At 40.4% G+C, this 11,242-nt stretch overlaps 1 long non-coding RNA gene across 1 annotated transcript; it reads right to left on the minus strand.

The window, feature by feature from the left end:
• Nucleotides 1–494: 494 nt before the first annotated feature.
• Nucleotides 495–7,715, minus strand: LOC125166008 (uncharacterized). Its single transcript, XR_007152311.1, has 3 exons — nt 6,481–7,715; nt 4,730–4,828; nt 495–1,236 (listed from the first exon to the last, which is right to left on the minus strand). It is a non-coding gene; the product is annotated as an uncharacterized LOC125166008 (long non-coding RNA).
• Nucleotides 7,716–11,242: the final 3,527 nt, after the last annotated feature.

The following is an 11,242-nucleotide window of genomic DNA, read 5'->3' on the forward strand; positions in this document are numbered from 1 at the left end:
CATACAGAAGAGGTAGTAAGGACGTAGGGGATGACTGAGTAAGGGACCAGAAGGATTTTGCATTTTTATAATTCTCTTACATGTATATTGAACTCTGTTTGGAGATGACAATGAAAAAAAGCATATTATAAATGTTCAGTTATAATACATGGATACAGAAAAGAAAAACTTATCAAAAAAAGAAAAAAAAAACCCAAACAAACCAAAAAGGAGTAAGTGAGGTCCAAATGGACAGAATGCTGGAAGTAAGGTCCAAATGGACAGAATGCTGGAGAATCCTCTAAAATGAGGTTACTGTGAAGGGTGCTGGGTGGCTCAGTTGGCTAAGCGTCCAACTTTGGCTCAGGTCACGATCTCACGGTCCATGAGTTTGAACCCCATGTCGGACTCTGTACTGACAGCTCAGAGCCTGGACCCTGCTTCAGATTCTGTGTCTCCCTCTCTCTCTTCCCCTTCTCGGCTTGCGCTCTGTCTCTCACTGTCTCTCAAAGATAAATGTTAAAAAAATTTTTTTTAAATGAGGTTACTATGTTGTTAGCATTCTGGCATTGTTAAACATGTTTCTTCAGTCCATACGGTATTCATCAGACTAGGATAGGTTATGGTGCAGTGACAAATAGCACCTAAATCACAGCAACTTAATACAAAAGAAGCATTATTTTTCTTTTGTGCAAAGTCTACTGGAAGTCTGATTGCCTTGTCAGACCAATTGTGCAATTGTCCTCCACGTGGTCACCCAGGAGCCCATTTGTTTTGATGTCAGGGATCTGTCATCTCACCTGTCCTATGACTGCTTCAGCAGGGGAAGAGAACAAATGAGGCCTTTCCTGGATGATCACATTCTGCCAAGTCTTCCCAGTCCATCAACCAGAAGCGGGTACAGGGCCTGCCTGGCAGCAGGGGAAGGAGGCCTGCATTCTGAGTGTCACTGGTCTGTCGTGTACATACGTAAGAAGTGTTGATAGGTTGCTGTTTATTCTCAGATGGTAACATTTAGGACTATCTTACTGAAATAATTCCTATAAACCAAACACCTTCATTTAGTAGAGAAGTACCACTTCGATTTCATCCATTTCCGATTAAAACACATTAAAGTACTTAAACTAATTTTAAGTGGCCGATGTTATCTGGAAGTGATTTTGAAAACTGAATATTCATTATCCTTCAATCAGCAGGGATTATGTAATGTTTGCTCTGCTTTTTCAAGCACTGGAATGGGATCATACAGGAACAAATCTGTAAGAAAACAAAACAAAAAGCGAAAGAACTGGTTTTCAACCTGCCACAGTAAACTGGTGGGACTCGGTTGATTTTAGAGATCGGGCCACTGGTGGCAGAATGGGTGGTGAGAGAGACGCGAGAAGGTTAGGACAGCTCCAGGGCACACGTCCTTCCTTTGTTTCTTCCATGGTGTGAACCATCAAAGCTCTCCACCTCCCCCCTATCTGAACAGTATTGCAGATTACCTATGGCTTGTGTGGCAGCATTAGCAAATAATACCACATGAAGCAATTCACATTTCGGTAATGTAAAAGGCAAAGCTATCTCATGGTCACTATAAAAAGTGAAACATTTTTTGGTAAAGAAACAGAACGACGTACGTCAATTTGGATTTTTAAAATAACTTGATTATGGTGGTCCTTAGGAGATTATTTTATTAGTTCTTAAGAAAGCAGAATTTACGTCTTTGTTATAGGTGTGGTGAGATTACAGGCACAGAGGAAGGTAGTGAAACTTACTAGTGGTTTAAACCACTTGTTTTGCATGGCTTTTGGGTTTTTGTTTTTAACAGGTTAAAATGGTGCATTTATGGGGCGCCTGGGTGGCGCAGTCGGTTGAGCGTCCGACTTCAGCCAGGTCACGATCTCGCGGTCCGTGAGTTCGAGCCCCGCGTCGGGCTCTGGGCTGATGGCTCAGAGCCTGGAGCCTGTTTCTGATTCTGTGTCTCCCTCTCTCTCTGCCCCTCCCCCGTTCATGCTCTGTCTCTCTCTGTCCCCAAAATAAATAAACGTTGAAAAAAAAAATGGTGCATTTATTAAATGTAGTAAGTAGGGGCACCTGGGTGGCTCAGTCAGTTAAACATCATCTGACTTTGGCTCAGGTCATGATCTCATGGATCCTGGGTTCAAGCCCCGCATTGGGCTCTGTGCTGACACCTCAAAGCCTGGAGCCTGTTTCAGATACTGTATCTCCCTCTCTCTCTGCCCCTTCCCTACTCGCACTCTCCGTGTCTCTCTCTCTCTGTCTCTCTCTCCCTCTTTCAAAAGTAAATAAACATTTTAAAAAATTTAAAGTAGTAAGTAGACCATAAAAAAAGGTTATTGCAAAACTTGTCAGCTAAGCACATTTACTGAACACTTAATAGCTATGATTCCAAAATGTAAAAACAACTCAGTAGATAAAGCAACAAATCAATTAAGTGAACAACTAACAAGGCAGTAAAGGCTTTGAGTTTTGTCCTTTAATTAATTGGGATCGAAGACTGTATACCACGAGATTTGTACTTGTGGTTTCATTTCCAAAATGCCTTCTTCCTAATACTTTTATCTATGAAGTGCTTCAGTAAAATATAGGTCCATCATCAGAAAGTTTTACGGACCACAATCTCCTGGTTCAGTCGTCTCCAGTTGGGTTCTGAAACCAGTGTTTTCAAATAATCCCCTCAGTGATTCCCGTACAAACCAGTCTTGGAAACCATGAGTCATTTAGAGTCCTCCAGAGAGGATGGCACTAAGACAGATGTAAATACTTTATGGCAACACTTTATGACAACTTTTTCACAACAGGATTGCTTTTAGGCAACCCTGCAGTTTGGCAGGTCACACCCTGTCCAGGGTTTCTGATTTTTACCTGCCCTGCAGGTTGTGGGGATTCAGGCTCTGGTCTGCATGGGCTCTGGTGTGCACCCTTTGTTCCTCCATCTTGCAGCAGTGTTATCTTGGGCTAATCGTGAATTCTCAGCTCCACTTGCCTTGTCTGATAAAGGAGCTAGTTTTATCTGTTTGGTAGCACTCCAGAGAATACTCATAAGACAGAACCCCATTTAATGCCTAGCACACAGTAGGTGCTCTGTCCCATCTTACTCAAAGTAGAAGCCAAAAAGCCCTCCCCAGTGTTAAAAAAGATTCAACTGAGTAATTTTAAAGATACTCTTGGCTTTATTCCGTGACTCACAAATCAGGCAGCATTCCAATCTAGTAGATAGAAAGGAGCTCTGAGAAGCTGTGCAAAATGAAAGGCTTTTATAGGTGCAAGGAATCAAGAACAAGGAAGCCACACTAGGCAACAATGACAGTAACACCACCAGCAACAAAACAGACTAGTTATTACAAAGTTACTTTCCTATAGGGAATGGCAGGAGTCTATTAGATCAACTGCTGACCAGGGAATTTCTCATTGGTTGGTTTAAGACTCCAATTCTGAAAGAGCCAAAAACTGTAATTAAGTCAGGTCTTGGTTTGGTGATGTGAGGCTTAGCATAAGTGACTCCATTTGGGACATGTTGTCTTGTTTTTGTTTTTGGTTTTTTTGTTAATTTTTTTTTACATTTATCTATTTTTGAGAGACAGCACAAGTGGGGTAGGGGCAGAGAGAGAATGAGACAAGAATCTGAAGCAGGTTCCAGGTTCTGAGCTGTCAGCACAGAGCCTGATGCGGGGCTTGAACTCACGAACGGTGAGATCATGACCTGAGCTAAAGTCAGACACTTAACCGATTAAGCCACCCAGGTGCCCCCATGTTGTCTTGTTTTTAACAATAGCCTGTATCCTGCTTCCATTATTCTGACCTCATCTAATATTCTCCTCCTTGCTCACTTGACATTGGCCTCTCTGCTGTCCCTCAAGCCCTTCTCACATACTCTGGCCCCAGCTTCTGCACCCTGCCTGCCTCTACCTGGCGACTGCTACCTGCAGCTACATCAGGCTTCTTCCCTCACTTGAGGCTGACACTGCTCCTTTCACACTCTATTCCCCTTTCCCGCACTTATCACCATCTACTACACTATATCTATTTATTATTTATTTAGCTTGTTTATTGTTTTTGTCTTACCATAAGAATATAAGTTCTGGGAGGTCAGAGGCTTTCGTGCCTTGGTTTTGTGATTACTTCCTGATCTCTATCCATACTAACAGGGCCTGCCAGAGGGTAGGTATTCATTCTGAAGTGTTTATTGAATGAGTTATTCTGAGGAATGGTAGGTCCACCTTGGGCTGTTCCTGGGGAGGGGTGCATCATAAGGCCAGGGAAGTCCTGGGCCAGTCTGAGTCTGGCTTTGCTTTCAGATTGTACTGGGTTTTGGACCTGAGTATTCTTTAAAGTGGACAAAATTACCACATTGTCGCTGTGAGCACCTCAGCCTCCTGAGGGATATTTGGGGGAATGACTCAGCGTTGTTCTAGATACTGCTTCCTTCCCTGTCTCTCCACCTGGAGTCACTCCTCAAGGCTCAGGTGGTACTTGGTCTGTATGAGGAAAGGAGAACTGGACAACATGTGACAGTGCAAATTCAGAGATATCCTGGGACATCAGTTTGATGATCAATGCTATCTGATTGGTAATCTTGATGCATACCTTAACATTTCCATTGTTTTTCCCAAGATTTACTTCAGTGAACTTTCCCAGCCTCTCTGGGCCCACGCCTCCCCTTATGCCTATTCTGTGCTGCAGACAAATGCACCGCAACCCCCCCCCCCCCAACACACACAAGCATTCGCACAAGTATACATACTTTCCTTGGCCTTTATTTTGTATTTCAGTTGTCTTCCTCTTTTCCTCTGAAGAAAATGGTAATCAGACAGAGAACTACCCCTATCTTCTCATCCCCACACTAAAAAAAAAAAAAAAAAAGTTTCCAAATGTAGTGAAAAGAAAGCTAGGAATTATTGTTTATGACAGAAACGTCAATTTTGTGGAAAAAAAATGTCGGTTTTACCAGATGCTTCTGGTCTTGGCTGCCTAATCCATTTGCTCTCTCAACAGCTGCAAGCCCTTTGTCAGACCCCACACCTCCTCCCATGTGCTGTCTCTATCAGTTGGAACCCAATTGGTGCCTGCTGCAGGCACTAAACTTTAGGCAAATAAAATAGCAGGGGTGAATCATGAACAAGACCAGTAAAAATAACCTTCCTCTGTGCGTCTAAATTACCGTATCACAATTACACTCCTAACACTGAGAAAGCTGAGTCAATGATTTGGAAGGTAATTTATTTTCAGCTGGAGAATCCAAGGATATTTCTGAAAAAGGAAGAAAACTCCTATTTATAAAAGGTGTGTTGTTACAGATTGTACCATGCAAAATTAGATTAAATTATATTTTACTTAATCCTTACACAGCCTGTGAGCATTGGGACCCCTGCTTTGCAGGTGAGGAAACTGAGGCTCAGAGAAGTCAACAAAGTTACTCAACGTTATCAGGTCTGATTGATTATGAAGCCTGCACTCTCGCCAGCATATCTTGCTGTTGGCTCTCCTTGGCCGGCATGAGTCCTGAGGAACTCACAAGCCCACTTGTCCTCAGCTGGATCCCTCGCTGTTTTGAATATTTCCAAATACTCTCAATGCACAGCATCCGAATAAATGCTGTCCCTGAAAGTTTGTGAACCTATAAGAGAGTCTGACACTCACAAACACTATATTTAGAGAATTTTCAAAACCCCAAATTCAGAGGGAATAGTAGTGGCATAAACTTTCCCCCACAGTTGCCACAAAGCGGACTGAAACAGGCTCAATCACTCGTTACAGGATAGGCTCCTGCAAGCTAGCCCGTAAACTTCAAATCCAAGCCTTTGAATACTCGCACATTAATACATTATGAATGTTCAGAGTTGATAATGAGCAAATGTTACATCCAACAGCCTGTTCCACTAAATCGGAACTTGATTAGGTCTTCCTTTAGGGCGACTCTTGGAGGTAATATTGCACAGTACTTAAAGGCAAGGGCTTTGGAGACTGACTCCCCAGGCTTGAATCCTTGGTTCTGCCACTCACTAGCCGCCTGGTCTGGTGCTTTGTTTTCCTCTGTGCCTCAGTTTCCCTCCTTTTAGAATGGTGTTGATACAGCTTGCATCACAGAGTTAGTGTGGACATTGCATGAAATCACGTGTGTCAAATGCTTGGGACAGCATCTGGCACGTGGTAAGAATGCAAGTGTTAGCTATTTTTATTACACGTTACAATGCAAAATTTCTTAACAAGGTTCATTTACTTGTTGCTCCATTGAATTCCATCCCTCAGTTGAACTACTAACTTTATTCATCAGACCTTGGGCTGCACATCTTCATCCATTTTAAATTTCCAATTTACACTCCAAAGCAGAGGCATTTCCATTGGCAAGGAAAGACCATGGCCGTTTCTGGCAGCAACATTTGGGTGAATGTAGAACCTCTCACATGACTGTTTTTAAAGGGACAACATTCAACTTGCACGTGTAAGTTCTGCAATGTTGGTTTCAAAAGCAGTTCTATTACTTTATAGTCATACCTCATAAAGGATGATATCTTTAACTTATTTCGTGAGATTTCCAACTCCATTTATACTTTCATAAGCATGTCGGGATCTGTCCAAGATGTCATGTGTTACTCTGAATTAGACACAAGCTCCAAAGCGTTTGAAGTTCGCTCCATCTGTAATTGCTATCACAGACTCCAGGAGCTGAATCCAGCCCTTAATTTGATACCATCTGAAAGAGACCAATAATCTTCGACCAATCACCCTTCTCTAAGTGGCTTACACTCAACAGGATTTACAGTTCTGAAAAACTGTTCTAAACTTCAGCCGCCTCTAGTTTATTTTAGCACACAAGTGAAAGAATCAGGCAGAGAAGAAGTGGTTATGTTTTTGTCGTGCAGAGATGTGTCTCAGTTTCATGTTTCAACAGCAATTATATTAATAACTAAAATTTCATAAAACCTTATGCAAAAGCCTTGCAATTCTATGCAATCCTTAATAGCATCCCTTTATTCATAGAGACAAATGTTTGGGTAAGTATGTCAGATATTTCTGCAATTAAAAACATAGTCATGGGCATGACTGATTTTTCTTATTCTTGCAAGGCTCTCTGGTCTGCAAAAGGGCAGGTGAAGGAAAGCAGATTTGACAAATTGTTGCTATATTTTGGCTCTTTGGTCATGCCATGCAAAACTGTAAGAGAGGAAATTTGCCTTTGACATTTTCTGGTTTTCTGTTTTAATTTCCTTTTCCACCTGTTGTCATCTCTTCCTCTATCTCTTCTATTATAACCTTATTTTCTCTGTCTTCTTGTCCTTGACCTGTCTCTTTCACGTCCCACTGGGTAGGAGACTGAGTGGTCCTGATACTCCTCACAGTGCCTAGACAGTGCCCTCAAAACTTGTAGGTGCCCTCAAAACGATAATAATTATTCCTCCAAGTAAATTTAAACTATTTGTCAATATGATGCTAATGAACAATATTAGCTCATTAGCTTGATGTGGGGTAGTTCATGGACTCCACAAACTCTTATTTTAGGAGCATTTTCATTTGAACTGACAATTGTTCAAGACAGAGAGCCTGACAAGGAGGAATGGATTCAGTTAGCAGAACCTCAGGCCAGTGAGGAGAAAGCATATAGGTCTAGCTGGAGGAGTCCTTTCCTGAATTCTCTCAGTTATTCCATGAACACGTGGAGTATGTGTAAGCATGAGCATGCGCATGAGACAAAGACAGAGATAGGGAGAGAGAGAGAGAGGTGTGTAAATATATCTTTTGCTGGCAAAAAAAAAAGCATTTATATTTCTGGGGTCTATATACTTCTAGGAACTCTATTTGTTGAAACAAAATTGAGTACAAAAATCAGCATCCTTTACAGTTGAATAAGAAAAAAAAATGTTGAGATAGCCTGATTTTTGTATGGAAACAATGGAAGATGAGCCTTTGTGAAGAATGTTATTACTGTCTTTTTTTTCTTTTTGTTTTACTTCTCAAAATCATAACGGTGAGAAATGATTAATTCCATTGAGTTTTTCTTAATATTATTTCACATGAGGAATAGGACTGCACCTTTTACATACTATAGAAAGGAAATGCAAATGTTTGCTAGCATGTTAGCATCTAGTTGTTAAATTGCCGTGTGTATCTTTTAACATGAATAATATGTGTGATTATCCCAGAAGGAATGAGACCTTATTTAAAAATGGTATCTTAGGCTTTCTGTATACGGAAGGTTTTCCAAAGTAACACTCTTAAGAGAATGATTTCATTCTGCCTCACTTTAAATAATGAAACTACAAGAAAGTGTCCACATTGTGGTATTTAATGTGCTTCCATTAAGCCTTATTTTCTTGTCAATATTTTTACCTAAGCCCTAATCTTTTGATGCGACAGAGGTTTCATATTAAATCAGAGGCAGTGGCTTTCATTTTCTTGCTTTAACATGACACACATATTTCTAGCTCTAAAGTGGTTGCCAAGAAAATGCTTAACTCCTCTCAAATTGGCTGTTTAAAGTGCCACGGTAGATTTGACTCTTAAATCGCATCCGTGGTTAAATTTCACCTTGCAGTGCATTTGAAGTAGGTGCTTTGTGTTTAAAAGTGAAAACTATAAAACTTTTGGTGTTTTGTGTTTTTTTGACCCTAAGTTAGTTATTTTCCTTTAAGAGCAGAAGAATTAAAGATCTTAAAAATCTGCTGTTAGAGCATGTAATGGTGGCCTCCCATCTCTCTCTTTTCTGGAAAGGAAGGGAATGTTGAAAGTGCTTCTACTTTATAATGTAAGAGGTGGCCAAGCATTTACAGCTCTATATTCCCCTCCAGTTGAATTCTTCTAAACCTCAGACCTGGCCAGCAGGTTTCTCCCAGACGATTTTCATTTTCATAAACATTCACATCCAATAAACCGCACGAAACACAGTGTGAGAGAAAAAAGGGGGACAGGAAATGGCTCTGTTGCATGGTTATTACATCCTATTGCCTGTGGGTTGCTTGTTATGAGTTTTAACTATGTAAATATGACGTATATGACATCAGAATTTAATCTTAAAGCTTCTATGTGGGAGATAGAGTGTGACTTTATTGTTAGGGCTAAAATCAACTGGGTGTTGACAGGTCTCAAAAGTCACCGAGTAAAAGCTTAAAAAGAAAAAGCTCAGACTGATAAGCTGTGCTTTGACTGACAAGTTCAGGCTTGACTGCCACTATTGAAAACAGTTGGGTAGAAGTTTTGCAGGGGTTTGGGGGAAATGTGTTATTTCATAAGAAGCTACACTGGGAAATATCGGGAAATGTATAAGCTTATAGAGCACAACACCCAAGGAAAAACAGGTGTGAGGTTTAGAAAAGCTAGAGCCTGGGAGAAAGGACACTGTCCAGGAGTGAGTTAATTAATATTATAAAAGGACTTTATGCAAAAGAATGCCACCTTGAGGAGAAAACTAAAACATTGCTGTCCACTAGTTTTGCCTTTCAACAAATCCTTTGTCAACAGCTTGTGGTGAAAAAGTCTGGTGGGGGGAAAATAAAATGCACAAGCAAAAGATTACAATGGAAAATAAATGCAGGAGGAAAAATAATATGGTCCTTTTTCCATCTTTCCAGTAGAGTAGAACCAATTCTGGCACTGTAAAATCCATTATGGAAACAATAAAATAAATGCATTCTAAAGTAGCCATCATTGGTCAATTGGAATGTTATGATTGTTACACATGCCATAGCTTATCAAATATTATCCATAAGGAAGTATTCAATTCCTGTTGTGCCAATTATCCTACTACGTGCATCATAAACTTTTATGGCTTGTTATGGAATGTCACTTGGCTAACGATTTTTCCCTTCAAATATTGCATCATCACATTCGGATGGAAAACATATTCTAATGTGGCAAAGTGTTAAAGAAATTTAATACTCTAGGGCTAAATGAAACTGCTATGGTTCATCTCCTGGATAAGAACAACAATTTATGAATGCAATATTCATTTCCTGAGGTGAGCACAAGCAAAAACTTCATCTGAAACTTAAAACCTAGATGTTTGGCCTCTGGTAGTTTCCTCATTTAACTCATTGATGTCATATATTAAGGCCACTGGTAAGATCACATCTGGGGACTGCTCACTTTTTCAACTTCCCTAATTACTTTTACAGGGGACTCCTGGCATAATTGCATCAGCCAAGACCAGACCACAGAGTCCACAAGATCATCTTTCACTTTAAATATATTGCTAAAAATGTCAAAATAATCTATTTGTTTTCTCTTGATCATGAAAACTGATTAACAGATTGGTATTTGAATTCACAGAGGCATTTATTCAGAGCTAAGGTTCTAGAATACTGTGTGTGATATATGGAGAAATCACAAAATTATAAACAACCTGGTGTATGTCTCTAAGACTAGGGAATCCAGAGATGGTTCCACAGTCGTATTTGCAGAAAAAGAAAAAAAGCACAATGCCAAGAACCATAATTTTTTTCTTCCAAAAGCTAACGGTCTACCCCATATATTCTGGTATATTAAACACAAGAAATTTAACTCACAGGGAACCTACTTAAGTCTTATCTGTGGATCTCAGGAAGTAGTACAGGACACAATTAGAGAACAATATTTTGAGCTTTTAATCCAATCCTCTTTCATTAAAAAAAACCACTCCTATTTAAATACAGAAATTCTAGGCCACGGGGCAAAATGTTCATATAATGTATGAGAGGTTCATTGCTTATCCATCTGAAACTTCTACAGAATCAGGAGGAAGTTTTGCTCAAAGCAAGAATTTGAAGAACTGTCAGTCACCATGGACATCCATAACTGGGGGCACTGAGACAGTAACAGAGGGAAAGGATATTAAATACATAATAAGAAGCCACTTTTAGATGAAGACTAAGGTGTGAGGGAGGCTCTATGACATAAAATCAAAAGACAAACCAGTCGTGTGCTTTCATGAAGCGAGGGCCATGTGGAAGCAGCATGGAAGGAGAAAGATGAAAGCAAATGAGAAAGCAGAAGGAAACCCAGCCTGAGTAGACTGAATGTTTGTGCCTCCCCCAAATTCATATGTTGAAACCCTAATCCCAATGTGATGGTATTGGGAGGTGGGGACTTGGGAAGGTGATTAGGTCATGAGAATGGGCACCTTATGAGTGGGATTAGTGTCCTTGTAAGAAGAAGACTGAGAACTAGCTTGCTTCCTTTCTGCCATGTGAAGGTACAAGAAGAAGTTGGCAATCTGGCACTTGATTTTGGACTTCCAGCCTCCAGAACTGTGAGAAATAGATTTCTGACGTGAATAGTACTTTGT

Source organism: Prionailurus viverrinus, chromosome B2 (genome assembly GCF_022837055.1).
Source record: "Prionailurus viverrinus isolate Anna chromosome B2, UM_Priviv_1.0, whole genome shotgun sequence".
NCBI classification, from domain to species: domain Eukaryota; kingdom Metazoa; phylum Chordata; class Mammalia; order Carnivora; family Felidae; genus Prionailurus; species Prionailurus viverrinus.